This window comes from Heloderma suspectum, chromosome 1, assembly GCF_057233095.1.
Source record: "Heloderma suspectum isolate Gila_16-S chromosome 1, 16-S_ref, whole genome shotgun sequence".
NCBI lineage: Eukaryota > Metazoa > Chordata > Lepidosauria > Squamata > Helodermatidae > Heloderma > Heloderma suspectum.
The window spans coordinates 134,999,646-135,018,714 of record NC_139458.1 but is presented as its reverse complement, the minus strand read 5'-3'; positions in this window follow the sequence as shown (position 1 = coordinate 135,018,714).

Genomic DNA, 19,069 nt, shown 5'->3' with positions numbered 1-19,069 from the left:
TTCAGCAAGGCCCCTGTCCAAACAGGGCATCGCTGCTCAGCCCTCCAGCATTGATGCTTCAACTGGGGCGACCCTTCTGCAAACCCCATCCCACCTCTGTCAGGTTCTTATGGACAGCTTCCAGCCTCCCTGCCTGCCAAAGCCAGACCAGCGGGTGGACAGGGAGAAGGGCAACTCCCCGTTGCTCTGCTTTGGGAACATTGACAGAGATGAGCTCACACAGATTCTGACATTCCAGAGACGGAATAGGCCCAAACACTTTCAGGCTACTTCTAATCAAATTGTGGCTTTAACCTACAAGGCTCACTGCAGTGCTGAAGCTGGGTCCTGACAGTACACTTGCTGTCACCTCCATCTTTTGCATACTGTATTGCAGGGGTGGGGAAACTCTGGCCCAGGGGCCAAGTCCAGCTCTCCTGAGGTTCCAATCTGGTCCTCCAGGGTTTGCAAGATGACCATGCCCCCCTCCCTGGCCCCACCTTCTTTCCCCCAGCCACCAATTGTTTGCAGCCTTGTCGTACACCAGGCTGCTGTACAAGGAACTTGAAGGCCATCGTGACATACTGGATCAGGTGCTGGATTTGGATGAGGGATAGTTGGGTTCAAATCCCCATTCAGCAATGAAGCACACTGTGTGATATTGGACCAGTCACTGCCTCTCAGCCTAACCTATCATACCATAGTTGTGAAGATGAAATGAGGAAAAACATAGATATGCTGCCCATATAAGCTGGCCTGAGCAACTTGGAGGAAGAGAGATACTAGGACTGAATTTTGACCATAGGCCACCAACAGCTATAGAGTAAAGGTATCATGTAGGGATGTACAAATTTTGTTACATCCACTCTGTTTGTGTTTTCCAGATCATCAGGCATCTTTCATTCCATTGTCCACTCACTGATGGTACTGGATTTCTAAAAGTGATGTACGAGAACTTCCCAGTTCCACTGTGCAAGTGCGCATTAACACTAATGCACATTAGTGTGAGTGTGCACTAGTGAGAATGCAGATTTGTGCTAATGTGCATTTGCGCAAGTGTGGATTGGCGCAAATCACCCTCAAAAGTTAAAAAACAGACCACAAGTCTGCGGAATTCAGGCAGTCCACTGTGCAATATGCAGGTTGTTGTTGTTGTTGTTGTTGTTCAGTCATTTAGTTATGTCCAACTCTTCGTGACCCCATGGACCATGGCACGCCAGGCCTTCCTGTCCTCCGCTCTCTCCCGGAGTGTACTCAAGTCCATATTCATTGCATTGGTGATGCTATCAAGCCATCTCATCCTCTGCCGTCCCCTTCTCCTTTTGCCTTCAATCTTTCCCAGCATCAGGGTCTTTTCCAGGGAGTTTTCTCTTCGCATTAGGTGGCCAAAATATTTGAGCTTCAGCTTCAGTATCTGTCCTTCCAATGAGCACTCAGGGTTGATTTCCTTTAGGATGGACTGATTTGACCTCCTTGCAGTCCAGGGGACTCGTAAGAGTCTTCTCCAGCACCACAGTTCGAAAGCATCAATTCTTCGGTGCTCAGCCTTCCTTATAGTCCAGCTCTCACAGCCATACGTTGCTACTGGGAAAACCATAGATTTTATTATATGGACCTCTGTCGGCAAGGTGATGTCTCTGCTTTTGACTATGCTGTCTAGGTTTGCCATAGCTTTCCTCCCAAGGAGCAAGCGTCTTTTAATTTCATGGCTACAGTCACTGTCTGCGGTGATCTTGGAACCCAAGAAAATAAAATCTGTCACTGCTTCCATTTCTTCCCCTTCTATATGCCAGGAAGTGATAGGGCCAGATGCCATGATCTTCGTTTTTTTAATGTTGAGTTTCAAACCATCTTTTGCACTCTCCTCTTTCACCCTCAACAAGAGGCTGTTTAGATCCTCTTCACTTTCTGCCATTAGGGTGGTATCATCTGCGTATCTGAAGTTGTTGATAATTCTCCCGGCTATCTTAATTCCGACCTCTCAGTCATCCAACCCGGCATTTCTCATGATGTAGTCTGCATATAAATTAAATAAGCAGGGTGACAATATACAGCCTTGTCGTACTCCTTTCCCAGTTTTTAACCAATCAGTTGTTCCATGTCCAGTTCTTACTGTTGCTTCTTGTCCCTCATACAGGTTTCTCAGGAGACAGGTAAGGTGGTCTGGTACTCCCATCTCTTTAAGAATTTGCCACAGTTTGTTGTGATCCACACAATCAAAGGCTTTAGCGTAGTCAATGAAGCAGAAATAGACGTTTTTCTGGAATTCTCTTGCTTTCTCCATGATGCAGCAAACGTTGGCGATTTGATCTCTAGTTCCTCTGCCTCTTCAAAACCCAGCTTGTACTTCCGGTAGTTCTCGGTTCGCATACTGCTGAAGCCTAGCTTGTAGGATTTTGAGCATCACCTTGCTGGCATGTGAAATGAGCGCAATTGTGCGGTAGTTTGAGCACTCTTTGGCATTGCCCTTCTTTGGAATTGGAATGTAAACTGACCTTTTCCAGTCTTGCGGCCATTGTTGAGTGTTCCAAATTTGCTGGCATATTGAGTGCAGCACTTTAACAGCATCATCTTTTAGGATTTTAAATAGCTCAGCTGGAATACTGTCATCTCCGCTAGCTTTGTTGTTACTAATGCTTCCTAAGGCCCACTTGACTTCACTCTCTAGGATGTCTGGCTCAAGTTCAGTGACCGCACTATCATGGCTATCAGGGACATTCAGATCTTTCCTGTATAGTTCTTCTGTGTATTCTTTCCACCTCTTCTTAATCTCATCTGCTTCTGTGAGGTCCCTGCCTTCTTTGTCCTTTATCATGCCCGTCTTTGCACAAAACGTTCCCTTGAGATCTCCGATTTTCTTGAAGAGATCTCTAGTCTTTCCCATTCTATTGTTTTCTTCGATTTCTTTGCATTGTTCATTCAAGAAGGCCTTCTTGTCTCTCCTTGCTATTCTCTAGAAATCTGCATTCATTAGGTATATCTTCCCCTTTCTCCCTTGCTTTTCGCTTTCCTTCTTTCCTCAGCTACTTGTAAAGCCTCCTCAGACAGCCATAGAAATCTGAACTCATTTGAATCCATTGCGGATTTCTCTGACATCCCTACTGTACACTGATGGATGGATGGATGGATGGATTAATTAATTAAAGTGGTGTAATAATTAGACTGAGTCCTTCAACTCATTTGAGATATAATGCTGACACCTAATAAGTGGGTGCTATGAGCCTATGCCGGCTCTGAAGGGACAATCCATTGGGGTGCACCATCTTGCATTTCTCCCATCCGTGGACTGAGCTACAGGGAAAAGATGAGACCATATTGTTCTGTGTTTTTACAAACTGGCTGCATCAGATCTCTGAAGGCTTGTTTATGGAAATGCCCAGTTAAGGCTGTTCCGGCAAAGACCCAGGAAAGAGGATTACAAGAATGAGACATTTTGTATTTGGTAAACAAACACAACCGTTCTGATTCATAAAGAGCCAGTCCAGGGCATCCGTCAAGCCCAACAGGGGAAGGAGAGATCAGTTTGTAGTACTGTGGTTCCAAACAAACACAATAGCCACAGTAGCCTGCCTGGCAAACTGCCACAGTCTTTGGGAAAGCATGTTCCTCTATGTCTCTGATTCTGTATCTCTCTCAAAATAGTTTCAAATAAGGGGCCTTGTTCTGTAGCTGAATTGCACAGTTCCTTGTAACAGCCTCTTGTGTTCTAAAGGCATCCGGGATTCCTTGGCAACTGAGTGGCCCCTTGCCAGGCCTCCATTGTTAGTCACTCGGTGGGTTTGAATAAGCTGCATTGTGAAAAAATTCCACATTCATTACACTGAATGTGGAGCTGGGCTTCCATTACTGCTCCAGGGGAGAACCAAGGACTAGTTGAAGGTAGTTGTCCAAAATGTATGCTTCTTGTCAGATGTTCTGCATAAACCCCATTAAAAAGGCATAAGAGCTGCCTGGCTTGATCAGACCAAAGGTCCATCTAGTGCAGGGCTCTGACTTTAATGGTGGCCCGTCAGACGCCCTAAGAAGCTGACAAACAAGTACTTGAAGGTGTGGCAGTCATTTCCTGGTTCTCCCTGGATCCTTTTTTGCAAGCCATGTTACTACCTTCTAATCCTTTATTCAGGTGGCTGATTGCATACTTTATTTACCTAACAGATGGCAACAATTTCAATTGTTGAAATTGTTTCAACAATTTCAACAAACAATTTTGTTTGTTAGTTAATTATTTGAGATATCTATCTATCTATCTATCTATCTATCTATCTATCTATCTATCTATCTATCATCTCCTGCCTGTTTCCTAGGGCTGTGCACTGCTCCGGCCCGAAGCCCAAGTTGAAGCGGGCTGCTTCGGGCCCCTTCTGAGGAGAAGCGGAGGCGGCACAAAATGACACGAAGCAGGTTGGGGGCTCTCTGAAGCACTTCAGTGCACTTCGGAGCTTTGGCATCCCAGCCCAGCTACTCTGGCACCTCCAGCTCCTTACCTCAGCCATCATGAGGAAGTCACTGTCGTCATCGCTGCCACCTCCGCTGCCTCCACCTCTGCTGTCACCACTGCTGCTGTCACTGCCACTATCGCTGCTGCTGTCATCGCTGCCACCCACCACCACCCGCCACCCCCAGCTCTTGTTGCAGGGAGTCGCCATTTTTAAAATGGCAACTTCCAGGCAATAGAAGTGGTGGTGACAGCAGCAGCAGCGACAGTGGAGGCGGCGGCGGCTCCTGCTCATGATGGCTGCCAGCACACATCCCAAGGGCCCAGGCAAGGAGCTGGGGGCTTGCGCAGCACAGCAGGGGCATCAGGGGGTCCCCGAAGCGGGATCCAGCCATCCGAATCCCGCTTCGGGTTTGGGACCGAGGTGGATTGGGCCCCCCCGAATCAGCCTGAGGCAAATTGGGCCCACTTTAGAAGCCCTGGAATGGCATCCGAGTCGGTTCAGGGGGTCCATGCACAGCCCTACTCTTTTCCTCCAAGGAACCCAAGGAGGCTTACATGGTTCTCCACCTCCTCTTCGTTTTATCCTCACAACTTTTTCTGTGAGGTGGGTTCGGCTGAGAGTCAGTGACTGGCTGAAAGTCACCCAGGGAGCTTCATGGCCAAGTGGGGACTAGAACCCAGATGCCCCGAGTCCCAGTCCAACACACTTAACCACTACACCACATTGGTGTGTTAGTAGGATCCATATCTCCAGAATAATTTATTTCAACCTGTTCAAACAAAAACTAGTTACACACTTAAAAATGTATTAAAAATTTCACTCATATTACTCCATTGCTAAGGGAATTGTGGACCCTCAGATGGAATACTTGAATGTAACCCCATTAATTTTATATCTATTTGACTGTGGTGAGTTAACAAATATTTCCCATCAAGGCCTGGATATGTGCACAGTCTGGGAAGCAAGAAAGTCCACAGGGAGGGCAGCATCCCAGCTGGAAAGACTGTGCAACTGTTTTCTGCCAGCTGCTGTTGTCCTTCACATATGCATACTGATGACGTAAAGCTCTTGCAATTTGTCTCACCTTCAGCAACCAGCACCTGAGAAGCAGGCTGCTGACTTGGTACTCCTTGCGCTAAACTCTCCTCGACAGAGTTGTTGACCTGTGCTTCAGGGGAATTGGAGAAAGGCCTTCATAGTACAGCACAGCAAGACTCCTTCTTAAGTACATAGCTGATCAGAACAAGTATGCCTAGTTTTAATGGTGTGCGTGTGTGTGTGTGTGTGTGTACGTGTGCGTGCGTGTGTGTGTGTACGTGTGCGTGCGTGTGTGTGTGTGTTTGGCGGTTGGGGGTAGGGGCAGATATTTCTCCAAACATGCTTTAACTAACTCTTGGAAAGAAGCCAGTGCTGTGAGCACCATGCCAGCAATTCTTCTCTGGGTATTCTAGGACTTTCCCTGTCTTTAGTGATCATTAGGGCGACACCAGAGCGACATGTGGCGATATTCAATTCCACTCCAGGGTCCCTGAGGTCAGGAGCCAAGGCAGCTGGAGCCTAAAATACAGTGGACGGAAGGTTTCATATTCTTCTTCACGCTGTGGGTAGTCTTCAAATTAAACTGGTTTTATTGGAAGTACAAGATAGCCTGCTATAAACTAAAGCAGGGTCACACATATTCACATGGTTTTTCATGAACATTTTCTGCAGCATGAAAAAAAAACCTTTCCCTTTTCCTGATTCTTCAGGCTCTGACATTATTCGACCATTCAGGAAGTATTGTCCTCACTCTGAATTGACTTCATTTAATATCAGCATGTAGCCAAATCTGATTGGCTGTATAGGTCCATGACATCTTCTTATTCAGTGAATGACTCCCAGTTGGTTAGGATCCTCCATGTGACCAATCCAGGAAGAAAATGCAGTCATTAGAAGAAAAAGTGGTGCCAAGCCAAAGCAGTAGCAGATGGCTTTAAAGGGGGGTTACCCAAATTCCTAGAGGAGAAGTCTATCAATGGCTACTAGTCCTGATGGCTATGTGCTACCTCCGGTACCAGAGGCAGTAGGCCTATGTACACCAATTGCTGGGGAACATGGGTGGGAGGGTGCTGTTGCACTTGTGTCCTGCTTGGGGGTTTCCTGTGGGCAGCTGGTTGGCCACTGTGTGAACAGAATGCTGGACTAGATGGACCCTTGGTCTGATCCAGCAGGGCTCTTCTTATGTTCTTATGTTCAGATTGGGGAAAACAGTGGCGATAAATAGGGTCTATAAAAAGGTGTACATCCTCTCCCTCTTTCTTTCCCCCTCTTGGAGAAAATGCCTCCATATCACACAATTAGGCTTAGAAAAAAAACTTCCATTCACACCAATGGGTTTATTTCCCACAGTCCTGAGTGTCCATTGGTGCCAGCAGGAGGATTTTCTTAGCTTAATTGTGATTCACTGGGGAGGGAGGGACTTCGGGGGGGGTTAACCCTTCCCTCCCTGACTGCACCCCTCTGCATTGCAATTAAGCTTCAAAGAACCTTCCATTGGCACCAGTGCCAATCAGGGCTCTGGGAAATACATTCAAGGCTTGTGCCTCCATGCATCCAGACCTAGCAATGCCCCTGCTCAATGAAGGGTTTTGGAGGAAATAGTTCTGTCTGTGAACAGGCTTTAAATGAGCAACAACAGTCAGACTGTGAGAATATAGTAGGCGTAAATCAAGTGAAGTGATTGTGGAAGAACATAAGACCTGCTAGATTGGTTCTAACCAATGGTCAGTTTAACCTGGATATGCTGAAAATAAGGTGTATTTTTTCAATTATAAACATACAAAATTAGACAATTACATGACAATTTTAAAAGGGTGTACAAAACTGCAATATGTGAAGTGATTGTGGAAGAACATAAGACCTGCTAGATTGGGTCTAACCAATGGTCAGTTTAACCTGGATATGCTGAAAATAAGGTGTATTTTTTCAATTATAAACATACAAAATTAGACAATTACATGACAATTTAAAAAGGGTGTACAAAACTGCAATATGTGAAATGTTTATAATAAGAACTTAGGCCAATTATATACAGAGAAAAGAGAACTGCACTTAGAATACAATTAACTAGCCAGTGAAAGCTGTCTAGGGTTTGTGTTAGCTGAGTTGTTATATATAACCACTGGACCCTCATTTACTGATAAACTGTTGATTTAACTAGCAGTAAAGTTTACCATATGGAACAATAAAGTTTTCACAGACAAAATGGCCTTTCCAGTGGTGGCACCCTAGCTGTGGAATGCTGTCCCCAAAGAGGCTTGTATGGTGCCTGCCTTGATGTCATTTTGGTGCAGGGCAAAGATAATAATAATAATTCCCAAGCCTTTTAATTTATTTCAGCTTCAGTTTGTTTTTTCTCTGCCCCATGTTTCTATGCTGCTTTTATGTTTTACTATTGTTCTGTAGTATTTGATATTTCAACTTGCTTTTATTGCAAGCCATCCTGAGAACCTGTTTATAGGGCAGCCTATAAATACTTAGAAATAAAAAATACATTAAAAAAAAGCTTCCACAGCCAAAAACGTAGGGTGTGTATCTACAGAATGGAGGCCAGATATCTTACTCACTGAAGTTTAACAACCACAATTGCCTGTGGGCATATGTTTTAGGAGGTGTATTTATTTCCCCAACTTTACCTACCGGTATTGTTTTTGCTTTCAACAACGCTGACAAATTCTTGGCTTGGATCTCACCCTAACCCACTGCGAGCCAACCAGCTTCCCTCTTCTATTGTGATTTGGACTGGAGTGAAGGCTTTATGAGCATGTTGACTTGATTCCTAGTCAAAGAAACTTCATCCAAGACAGAGAGGCTTATGAGCCAGGCAGGTCCTGGCACAGCAGTGAGAAAGGCAGGAACCCAAAGGATCAGATGGCTTTAAATGTCACGGTGCAGTGTAAAACGTACTCCCTAGAAGACAATATGTCCTAGAGCCCTGTTACACACAGACACTCTCAATTCCAGAACCATAATTTCATACAATCACACTGTAGTACTCTGGAGTCATGACATTCACCCTGTCACTCTCAGTTTCAGAGGTACAGCATTATCCGGCCACGTCGTATCCTCCACCCTCAATGTTCTATATCGAAAAAAAGGAGTGAAGGGTACAGTTGAAATGCCACCCTGCAAACGATGAGCAGGAAGAAACTGGCTGTGTTGGTGTTGCTTTCTGAGGTGATTAGTAAGTGTGATGGAGGCAGAGGAAGCTGTGAGGAAAGCAACGACAAGGTTGGAGGAAGGTGAGAGGGAGGGGCATCTTTAAAGGACGGACAGAGCAGAAGCGACATATGCGATACTCTTGTTACCTGTTCATTGCCTCTGTACTAGCATTTGTTGGAAACACAGGTTTAAGACTTTGTTTTTGTTTGTTTTTGCATAAGCAGTTTAATTTCCCCTTCTTCCCTCATGACAGGATCTGGAGAGTTTAAAGGCCTGAAAGAGTCAGCAAGTTGTTTGTTCCAGCCATCTGTCTCATTTTCCTTAGCAACAATTTGTCCTTCTCTTCTCCTTGGTGAGGTATCTCAAGGAAAGTCTGATAGTCAATGCATCCCCCTTCACTTTGTCTCTTTTTCTCCTCTGTTTGCTCTCCCGTCTGCCACTGCTATACATATCCCACATACAGACCTGTGACGTCCCCTCTCCGTCTGTCCTTTAGACTTGATGCACATGCTAACATTCTGGGGGTGTGATAGTGAGAGAGAAAGAGCATACATTAACATTCTGAGGGAGGGATTCTTTGAGATGTACATGCCATACACTGATTACTGAATGAGTCTGGCTGACAACTGTGATTCTCCATCTGCACCTGATGGGCTTGTATGATTCATCCACCTGTTACATTATTCTGCCTTGCTGGAACTCGAGCAGTTTTGGAGAGTTAATTTTCACTGCTTTGCACAGCATTTTGCACACAGAGTACTCTGCCCTGGGGAAGCAGCCACAAAATGCATACATTAGAATAGAAAAATCTAAAAAAACCCAAACCAGTAGAGCTCAGGCAATAATTAGTAGGTCAATCAATTGAAGTTTTAGTTGGTTAATCAGTGTGGGCACATTTCACATAACTGATTACTCAGTTAAAAGCTCATAATCAATCAAATAAAAATGTTTGGCAGCCCTAAAATAATAGGTAACAGCAGATATACAGTTTAGGCTGCAATCTTACATACACTTCCCTCGGAGTTAGCCCCGCTGAATGCGTGATGTGACGTAATTCTGAGTAAACTTGCATAAGTTCAGGTTCCACAAATCCTTCTACATGAGGCATTTATTGTGCACTCGTGATTGGCCACTCACAGAACTTTGCGGGTCCATTACATGACGTTGTTAGCCTCCAGGACGTCTTCCGCTCCTTCCCCGGGTAATCGTGCTATAAAAAAACCAGAAATAAGCTGGAAGTTAAAAAAAAAAAAAAGCAGGTTTTGGGCAGCCACTAGATGGCGCAGTTCCATTACAAACAATGGGAAGTCCTTTATAGCCAGCCAGGAAATGGCGTTTTTCACTTCTCCCCTGTGAAAGAGCACACTTTCATTGCATCAAGGGAATGGAAGCAAGTACCCCGGTAATGCTGCGTAATTTCCTTTAATGTAGAGATACCAAATGTTTATTAAAACTCCAGGACTAGCATGGCTAGGTGATCAGATTTACAGTGGAATTTATGCCTATTCTATGTATTCCGATACCCTTCAGAACCTTCCAAAAGATTAAAGGCTTTACAAAGGCTCCAAAGAGTTCAAAGCCTAGATAAGAAAAGATTTGTTTAAAAAAAGGGTGCTTTACAGATGAAATGAAACACTTTTTTAATGAAACACGGATGAAATTGAAAGCACTTGCCTTATCATGCGTAAGGGCCCCTCCATAGCATGGAACTAGATCTCAACTCATTGTACAGCCTCCATTACAAATAACCTTTTAAGGAAGGGCTTGTCCTTATTGTTCATTAATCTTCATTTGGTATGATTTTTCTTACCCATGATTTTGCACAAGGTATAGTTGTACAGAGGGCAGCACCTAGGCCACCATGCTTGTTTTAACCATCCCAGATGGGAGAGCGCTCTAGACTATACACACAGCACAACAAAAGATGTGCAGATAATACATAACATCATCCTTAGCACTCTGCCATCATGGGTGCCACATGTGGAATTGCTGCAGATGTAATTTCTAGGCTGCTTTTGGGTCTACATCTTCCTCAGAGTAGCTTCTAATAGTCAAACAAAAATAAATACAGCTCCAACATGCAGTTAACCATGCCTAGCTCTGCATTGGATTGTGGCCATTCAGAACCATAAAAGCCAACAGAAACTACTTTGTGGTTTGCTCAACCCACTATCCAATTTGCGTTTTATCTCCTGTCCCACATCCGCTAGCTTGATTCTTGTCAGGCTCCTGCTTTGTGGGTCTTCAGGAAAACTCTGAACACCCACTTGTTTTTGCTGGCCTTCTTGTAATGTCTGGGTTTTATTGGTAAGTTCTGTTGTAATTGATTTCATTGGAAATGTGTTTTTTTATGGATTTTTATTAAATATATCCTTACTGATTTTATTGTATCCCCCTTGTATGATTTCTATCTTGTACGCCTCCTTGAGAGGGCTCCACCTTAAAGGAGGCCTAAAAATAATGTTTAAGAAATATACTGTTACAATGTAGGATTATGCATTTGTGGTATATAGTGCAACCCTTTCAGGTGATTTCACTTTTTAAAAATTAAGATCAATCCAGGTAGGTGGAAGACATCTAAACCTGTCCTGTGCGTCCTGATCCCAGTTACTTAACCCAAGAGGAATTTGTGTGTTAGGTTCAAGAGCGCAGGGGGAATAGATGATAGGGAAACATGCTGTAAGTAGTACAAAGTAGTACAAACGATAATCAGGATGACCTCTAAGCACCTAAGAATTATCTTCTAGCACAATGGGAATTTGGGGCACTGAGAGGAGCCAGTGTCTAACATGCTCCTTAAATTAGGTTGATTATCTAAGGAAAATGTATTAACTGAAAAGTGACAGATGCAGTGATGTTGAACAATACCAAAGGGAAAATGGTTTTTAAATTTAAACTTAAGCCTCCATGACTTGTCCTCTATGTTTAGCATGACTCACAGATTGAAGAATAGCTAAGGGATCGATTTGTGTTAAGAGGTATTAGCAATCAGTGTGCACTGAATTACCAAGTATGGCCAATGGGGAATACTGACTCAGGGCAAAAGGCCTGGGAACAGTGCGTAATGTGGAAAGCAGAAAGAGGACATGCAAAGATGCTACTGCTCTGCTTCATTCCAAGAGTCCAAGCAGGAAAATCAGAAAATGCTTTTTGAATTATTAATATCATCTCACTATCTTCAGCATCACAGAATCAGCCAGTGATTCAGGGATATGAATTTATTCCTGCAACAAGATATTTGCCTTTTAAGAGTGACACAGTTTAAGAACTGCAGCACAATAAGAATGTAAAATACATTCAAAATGACAATGTAAGTTTGAGAATAGAATTGTCAAGACCAATGCTTCAGAAATATTATCAACACGATACATTTCACAATATTAGTGAATGGCAGAAGATGGTATCTAGATTTATACAGAACAAGAAAAAGCTGCACGCTAAAGCCTTTGATTGTGTGGATCACAACAAACTGTGGCAAATTCTTAAAGTGATGGGAGTACCAGACCACCTTACCTGTCTCCTGAGAAACCTGTACGAGGGTCAAGAAGCAACAGTAAGAACCAGACATGGAACAACTGAGTGGTTCAAAATTGGGAAAGAGTACGACAAGGCTGCATATTGTCACCCTGCTTATTTAACTTATATGCAGACTACATCATGAGAAATGCTGGGTTGGATGAATCACAGGTCGGAATTAAGATTGCTGGGAGAATTATCAACAACCTCCGATATGCAGACGATACCACCCTAATGGCAGAAGGCAAAGAGGATCTAAAGAGCCTCTTGTTGAGGGTGAAAGAGGAGAGTGCAAAAGCTGGTTGGAAACTCAACATTAAAAAAACGAAGATCATGGCATCTGGCCCCATCACTTCCTGGCATATAGAAGGGGAAGAAATGGAAGCAGTGACAGATTTTACTTTCTTGGGCTCCAAGATCACCGCAGACAGTGACTGTAGCCATGAAATTAAAAGACGCTTGCTCCTTGGGAGGAAAGCTATGGCAAACCTAGACAGCATAGTCAGAAGCAGAGACATCACCTTGCCAACAAAGGTCCGTCTAATCAAAGCTATGGTTTTCCCAGTAGTAATGTATGGCTGTGAGAGCTGGACTATAAGGAAGGCTGAGCACCAAAGAATCGATGCTTTCGAACTGTGGTGCTGGAGAAGACTCTTACAAGTCCCCTGGACTGCAAGGAGGTCAAATCAGTCCATCCTAAAGGAAATCAACCCTGACTGCTCATTGGAAGGACAGATACTGAAGCTGAAGCTCCAATATTTTGGCCACCTAATGCGAAGAGAAAACTCTCTGGAAAAGACTCTGATGCTGGGAAAGACTGAAGGCAAAAGGAGAAGGGGACGGCAGAGGATGAGATGGCTAGATAGCATCACCGATGCAATGAATATGAACTTGAGCACACTCCGGGAGAGAGCGCAGGACAGGAAGGCCTGGCGTGCTATGGTCCGTGGGGTCACAAAGAGTCGGACACGACTGAACGACTGAACAACAACAAAAGTGGTAAAATGTCATGGGACTGTAGGGAAAGAAGCTGAGTTTAAAAAGCTGTTGTATTGTCAGCATCATCATCACACAAATAGGGTACTAGATTGGATAAAAGAAAATCATGACTGTTACTCATTTCCATACGGGGGGGAAAACAGTTGTAAACTACCATTATGAGACTAATATGGATTTAGATATTGTGGGAGAGATAATATTACAGTGAAGGTCCTTTTGAAAACATGGGGTTAAAAAAAGGGGGAGAGAGCTCCACATGTATCACCTTTGATATCAGTTTTACAACATTTTGAGAATTTTGAAATATGGAAAATGCTTAGGCTGGTTACAGCAATGATTTGTGTAAAGATAATGCTTTTAAATTATTCAATTATATAGTAATTTTCACAGGATTAAGCCACCTTCTTCAGTACTGTCAAATCAGGTTTTCGCATTTATCCGAAAAGGAAAATATAGAGAGACCTCTTACTAAGTTTGAAAAAATAATTACAAATTAGAATAGAAACATTTTATCCAATCTATTGATTGCATTTTAGCAGAATCTTCTGCAGAGTGCCATAAAACCTATATAGTAAAATGGGACAGGAATTTACAATATCACACAGAGTGATGGGCTAGATGAGGTCCAATAAACTGAGACTGAACCCTAGCAAAGTAGAGGCCATGTGGGGTGAATAGTTTCTGAGTCCAGGAGACAAGCTTATTGTCTGTTCTGGGTGGGGTTGCACTCTGCCTGAAATATCAGGTTTGTAGTCTGGGGATATGCTTGTCCCCATCTGTGTTGCTGTAGGTCCAAGTGGCCATGGCATCCCAGAGTGCTTTCTACCAGCTTTGACTGGTATGCCAGCTATGGCCTCTCTTGGACAGGGATAGTGTGGCCAGAGTGGTACAGGCGCTAGTAACCTCAAGACTGGATTACTGCAACTCACTCATATGTGGAGCTGCCCTTAAGGCTGGTCCGGAAGCAGCAGCTAGTGCAGAATGCAGCAGCTTGCGTGTTGTCAGGAGCTGCCCCTTTTAAGCATGTAACACCTTTACTGAGGAAACTCCACTGGCTGCACATTTGCTGCCAGGCCAGGTTTAAGGTTTTGTTATTGGTGTATAATGTCCTAAGCAACTTGGGACCAGGATATCTGAACGAGTGCCTTCTCCTTTACCAGCCTGCCCAGTCACTGAGGTCATCAGATGAGACACACGTGACGGTTCTGCATGGGCCTGCAGTCCATTTGGAGTCCACTCAGAGGAGAGCTTTTAGTGTACTGGCTTCTGCTCTATGGAACTCCCTGCCTGTTGCTAGCAGACAGGCACCAACTTAGTTTCATTTTTGGCACCCGCTGAAGATATTTTTATTTAGACAAGCCTTTCCTGACTAACCAGCCATGGTTTTATTGGCATAATTTGTTTTTAAAGATGTTAACTCTGTATTTTGATTCTTTCCCCCCCTTCCTGTTTATTGTTTACCTCTTGGGAATTTTATTGGATGTAGAGCGGTATTTAGATCTTGTAAATAAATAAATACAGAGGAGGACACAGATTGGTATTTTGTATTGAGTAAGGGTTCATGTTTTCAATAGGTGGGAATATGAGAGGAAAAAAACTGTTTCAAGTTGGCTATAGGCTGGCATCTTACACCATGGAAATTGTCTAAGACATATATGCAAAAAATAATGGAAGATAGTGGTTTTGTGCTGAACCTAAGGGGAGGCATTATCCACTTGTGGTGGTTTTGAGATAGAGCAAAAGACTCCTGCAAAACACCATAGGAAACCATTGTAGAAATTATGGAAATTCATTGCTCTTTAGAATCCCTGTGTAAAAACTGTTTCCACTGTATACAGCAGGGGTGCATAAGCTTGGACGCAGGGGCCAAATTGCAACTGGCAGTTTGACAGAAGAAGAGGAGGGGAAAAAGACACAGCACTATAGTAAGATGTAACTGGGGAAATGATCTAGGATTGCCAGCAACAAGTGGCAAATTTAATATTGCTCTGAGCAAGTGACATAAGTGTACAGTTCGGTAGGACTGATAAACAGTGACAGATTTGGTTTCCAGTAAATAAAGGCCAGAATTGTGCTGAATTTCTACAGCTGAAGCCAATCCTATCACTGCATGCCTGGCTAGCAGAGGCTAGCAGAGGCTCTTGGTGTGCTGATTGTTGGAAGTGGCATAATCTTTGCATGACCACCATGTTGGAGCAAGTTCTGAGCAGCTCCTAGGTGATTGTTTAAAACTGGAGTTTCTCTGTGACCCACTCTAGCAGTCCTCAAGTAAGTCTGAATACTGGCCCCTAAAAAAAAGAGTTGCTTTATTCTCTATATTGAGATCACGAAAATGGTGGTAAAAGAAAGAATGTTTCACAATCATATGGATTAATAGTTGCATAGAATAACAGAATAGTAGGGTTGGAAGGGGCCAATAAGACCATCGAGTCCAACCCCCTGCTCAGTGCAGGAACCCAAGTCAAAGCATCCTTGACAGATGGCTGTCCAGCCTCATCTTGAATGCCTCCAGTGTGGGAGAGCCCACCATCTCCCTGGGTAATTGGTTCCATTGTTGCATTGCTCTAACAGTCAGGAAGTTTTTCCTGATGTTCAGCCAGAATCTGGCTTCCTGTAACTTGAGCCCATTATTCGGTGTCCTGCACTCTGGGATGATCGAGAAGAGATCCTGGCCTTCCTCTCTGTGACAACCTTTCAAGTACTTGAAGAGCGCTATCACATCTCCCCTCAGTCTTCTCTTCTCAAGGCTAAACATGCCCAGTTCTTTCAATCTCTCCTCAGAGGGCTCTGTTTCCAGTCCCCTGATTTTCTTTGTTGCCCTCCTCTGAACCCTCTCCAGTTTGTCTGCGTCCTTCTTAAAGTGTGGTGTCCAGAGCTGAATACAGTATTCCAGATGAGGCCTAGCCAGTGCTGAGTAGAGGGGAACTAGGACTTCCTGGGATTTGGAAGCTATGCTTCTATTAATGCAGCCCAAAATAGCATTTGCCTTTTTTGCAGCCACATCACTTTGTTGGCTCATATGGTCTATAATTAGAAAGTTTGTAATAAGTCAGCAACTCTAGCTTCTTAAAATGCAAATGGCATTGCGGGATAGTGACAAGATATAAGTTTGAGGAAATAGACCCATGGTTTACAGTCAGCAACGTAATTCCTTTTTTAAATCATTTTCATTCTGACTTTTGAATAGTAAAAAGATTTGCCAACTCTGATGTTAGCCTGGTTTACCAGAAGATGGCACTGAAGAGTAAACCTTCCTTGAAGTGTTTTTATTTGATACCAGTGTGGGAGGTAGCAGAATTTACAGGTAAAAGCTGTTACTGGTTCAGTTTCTGCTAGTGAGAGGATGCAAGCATTCAGGATTCAATATGTTCTTCACATGAAATTCACAAGCCTCTGCAAGATTTTGTGCAAATGTTATACAAACCTAGTTGACAAACTAGTGGTAATATGCAACAAAAGAAAACACAGCATCCACACTACAAACTAGACCCTCCTCCCCCTCAGTTGCTACTTGGCAGAGGCAGGCAGAAATATCATATCCAGCTCTTACCAAATCAAGCAAGCAAGGTCCAGGGAACAAGACACATTTGTAGCAGGGAACAGCAACATGCTAACATCTCTTGTTGCTGAAGCCAGTGAGCAAATCTTCCCCACATGCTTATATGGAGTTCTAACTTCATCACATGACATGCTCTGACTTATTGCTGTTCAAGAAGCTTCTTTTCTACTTGTCAGGACTCAAACTCACAGCAGATTCTAAACAAACCATACAAAGGAATGTCAGTTATTATATTTCTATACTACTCAATAGCCAAAGCTCTTTAGGCAGTTTGCAACATGATAAAACATAAAACCTTTAACATACAAAAATGTAAAACCATTTGAAACAGTTAAAAAGAATTAACAATAACACTCCCAAATAAAAATGTTACTTTAAAAGCCCCATCATCTGTCATCAAATGCCTGGGGTTAGGGAAAAGTCTTTACCTGGTGCTGAAAGGATGACAACGTTGGTGCTGGGTGGACCTCAGTGAGGAAGGCATTCCACAATTGGAGGCTATCATCAAAAAAGCCCTCTCCTTTGTTGCAGTCCTCTGAACCTCTCTCGGAGGAGGCACTTGGAGGAGGGTCTCAGGTGTGACTGCAATGTAGCTTCATCAAGCAATGGCTAAAGGAGGTAATTACAAAACAGCCAGCCAGACCAGCAAGGAAACCTCTTAACACCAATAGGCCAGAGTAGATCATGTGGACCCCTTATAGAAAGCTTCCAGGTCATATATGTGTGGCACTGGAGATGCCTGTGCCACATATATATCCTTCCTCTCTAGTCAAGAACTACATTTGACACAGAGTTTTTATTTTATTTCTTTATTTCATTTCTATACTGCCCAATAGCCAAAGCTCTCTGGGTGGTTCACAAATATTCCATCCTTTTGCCTGACCTTGGTAGTGACACTCAGGCGGAATCTCAGCCTGATGTCCGCTTGAACAGTGCTTTAGGATCTGTTATTGGTTCAAGTGGGTACTCTTCTACACTTGGATTGCTTGTTGGTCAATACTGGAAGCGCAGTTCTCTGGCCAAGGCCATCCATGAGTTCATGTCTGAGCAGAGATTTGGGACACAGGTCTCCTGGGTTCACACTCTACACTGGCTTTCAAAATGTGATCATCTAACATATAAATATCTTTAAGATAGCTACCTGACTACCACAAACAGAGAATACTAATAACCCCTACTGAGCAGGGCTGATATGACATATAAACACTGACATATTTTGCACAGTTATGCAGAAGAAAATTCCATTTAAATCAATGAGATTTCAATGTGGATAAATGCTGGGCTATATAAGGTTGGAAAGAGTCCTGACAGACACAGACAACCCTGAGCTCTCCCCAAAAGAAGTCCCTTTGCATGATTTTCTACTATTTACTGTGATGCTTTGGTTTAACAAAACCTGCAGCACAAAACGTACCGGGAAGGGCCCTTTCCTCAAGCCAAAAAAAGTGGTAAGCTGCAGTAGAATTAAGTGCCGTGAAGGGCACCAGTGACAACATAGACCAGTTACTGTGTATTGCCTTTTTATTTTTCATTTTGTGTTATGTAATTATGTACACAGCACCTTGCATGATTGTTTGTTGTTACTACTACTTCTGCTACTACATTTATATCTCACCTTTTTTCCTCTTGCAAGGAACCTAAGGGAGCTTACATTAACCTCTTCCTCTCCATTTTATCTTCATAACAACTTTGTGAGGTAGAATCATAGAATCATAGAATAGTAGGGTTGGAAGGGACCTATAAGACCATCGAGTCCAACCCCCTGCTCAGTGCAGGAATCCAAGTCAGAGCATCCCTAACAGATGGCTGTCCAGCCTCATCTTGAATGTTAAATAGCATGGGGGACAAAATGGAACCCTAGGGAACTCCACAGGCCAACGGCCAGGGAGTCGAGCAGAAGTTACCCAGCACCACCTTCTGGGTCCGCCCCTCCAAGAAGGAATGGAGCCACTGTAAAACAGTGCCTCCAAGTCCAATCCCAACAAGGCGGCCCAGAAGGATATGGTGGTAGATGGTATTGAAAGCCGCTGAGAGGTCCAGCAGAACCAACAGGGACACACTCCCCCTGTCTAGTTCCCGGCATAGGTCATCTACCAAGGTGACCAAAGCTGTTTCTGTCCCAAAGCCAGATCTGAAGCCAGATTGAAATGGATCTAGATAATCTGTCTCATCCAGGAATCCCTGGAGTTGGGAGGCCACCACGCGTTCTAATATCTTGCTCAAAAATGGAATATTGGAGAGTGGCCAATAATTGTCCAGTATGGTGGGGTTCAGGGAGAGCTTTTTTAACAGAGGTCTCACCACAGCCTCCTTCAAGTAGGTTGGAACTCTGCCTTGCCTAAGGGAGGCATTAACCACTCCACTTACCCACTTTGAA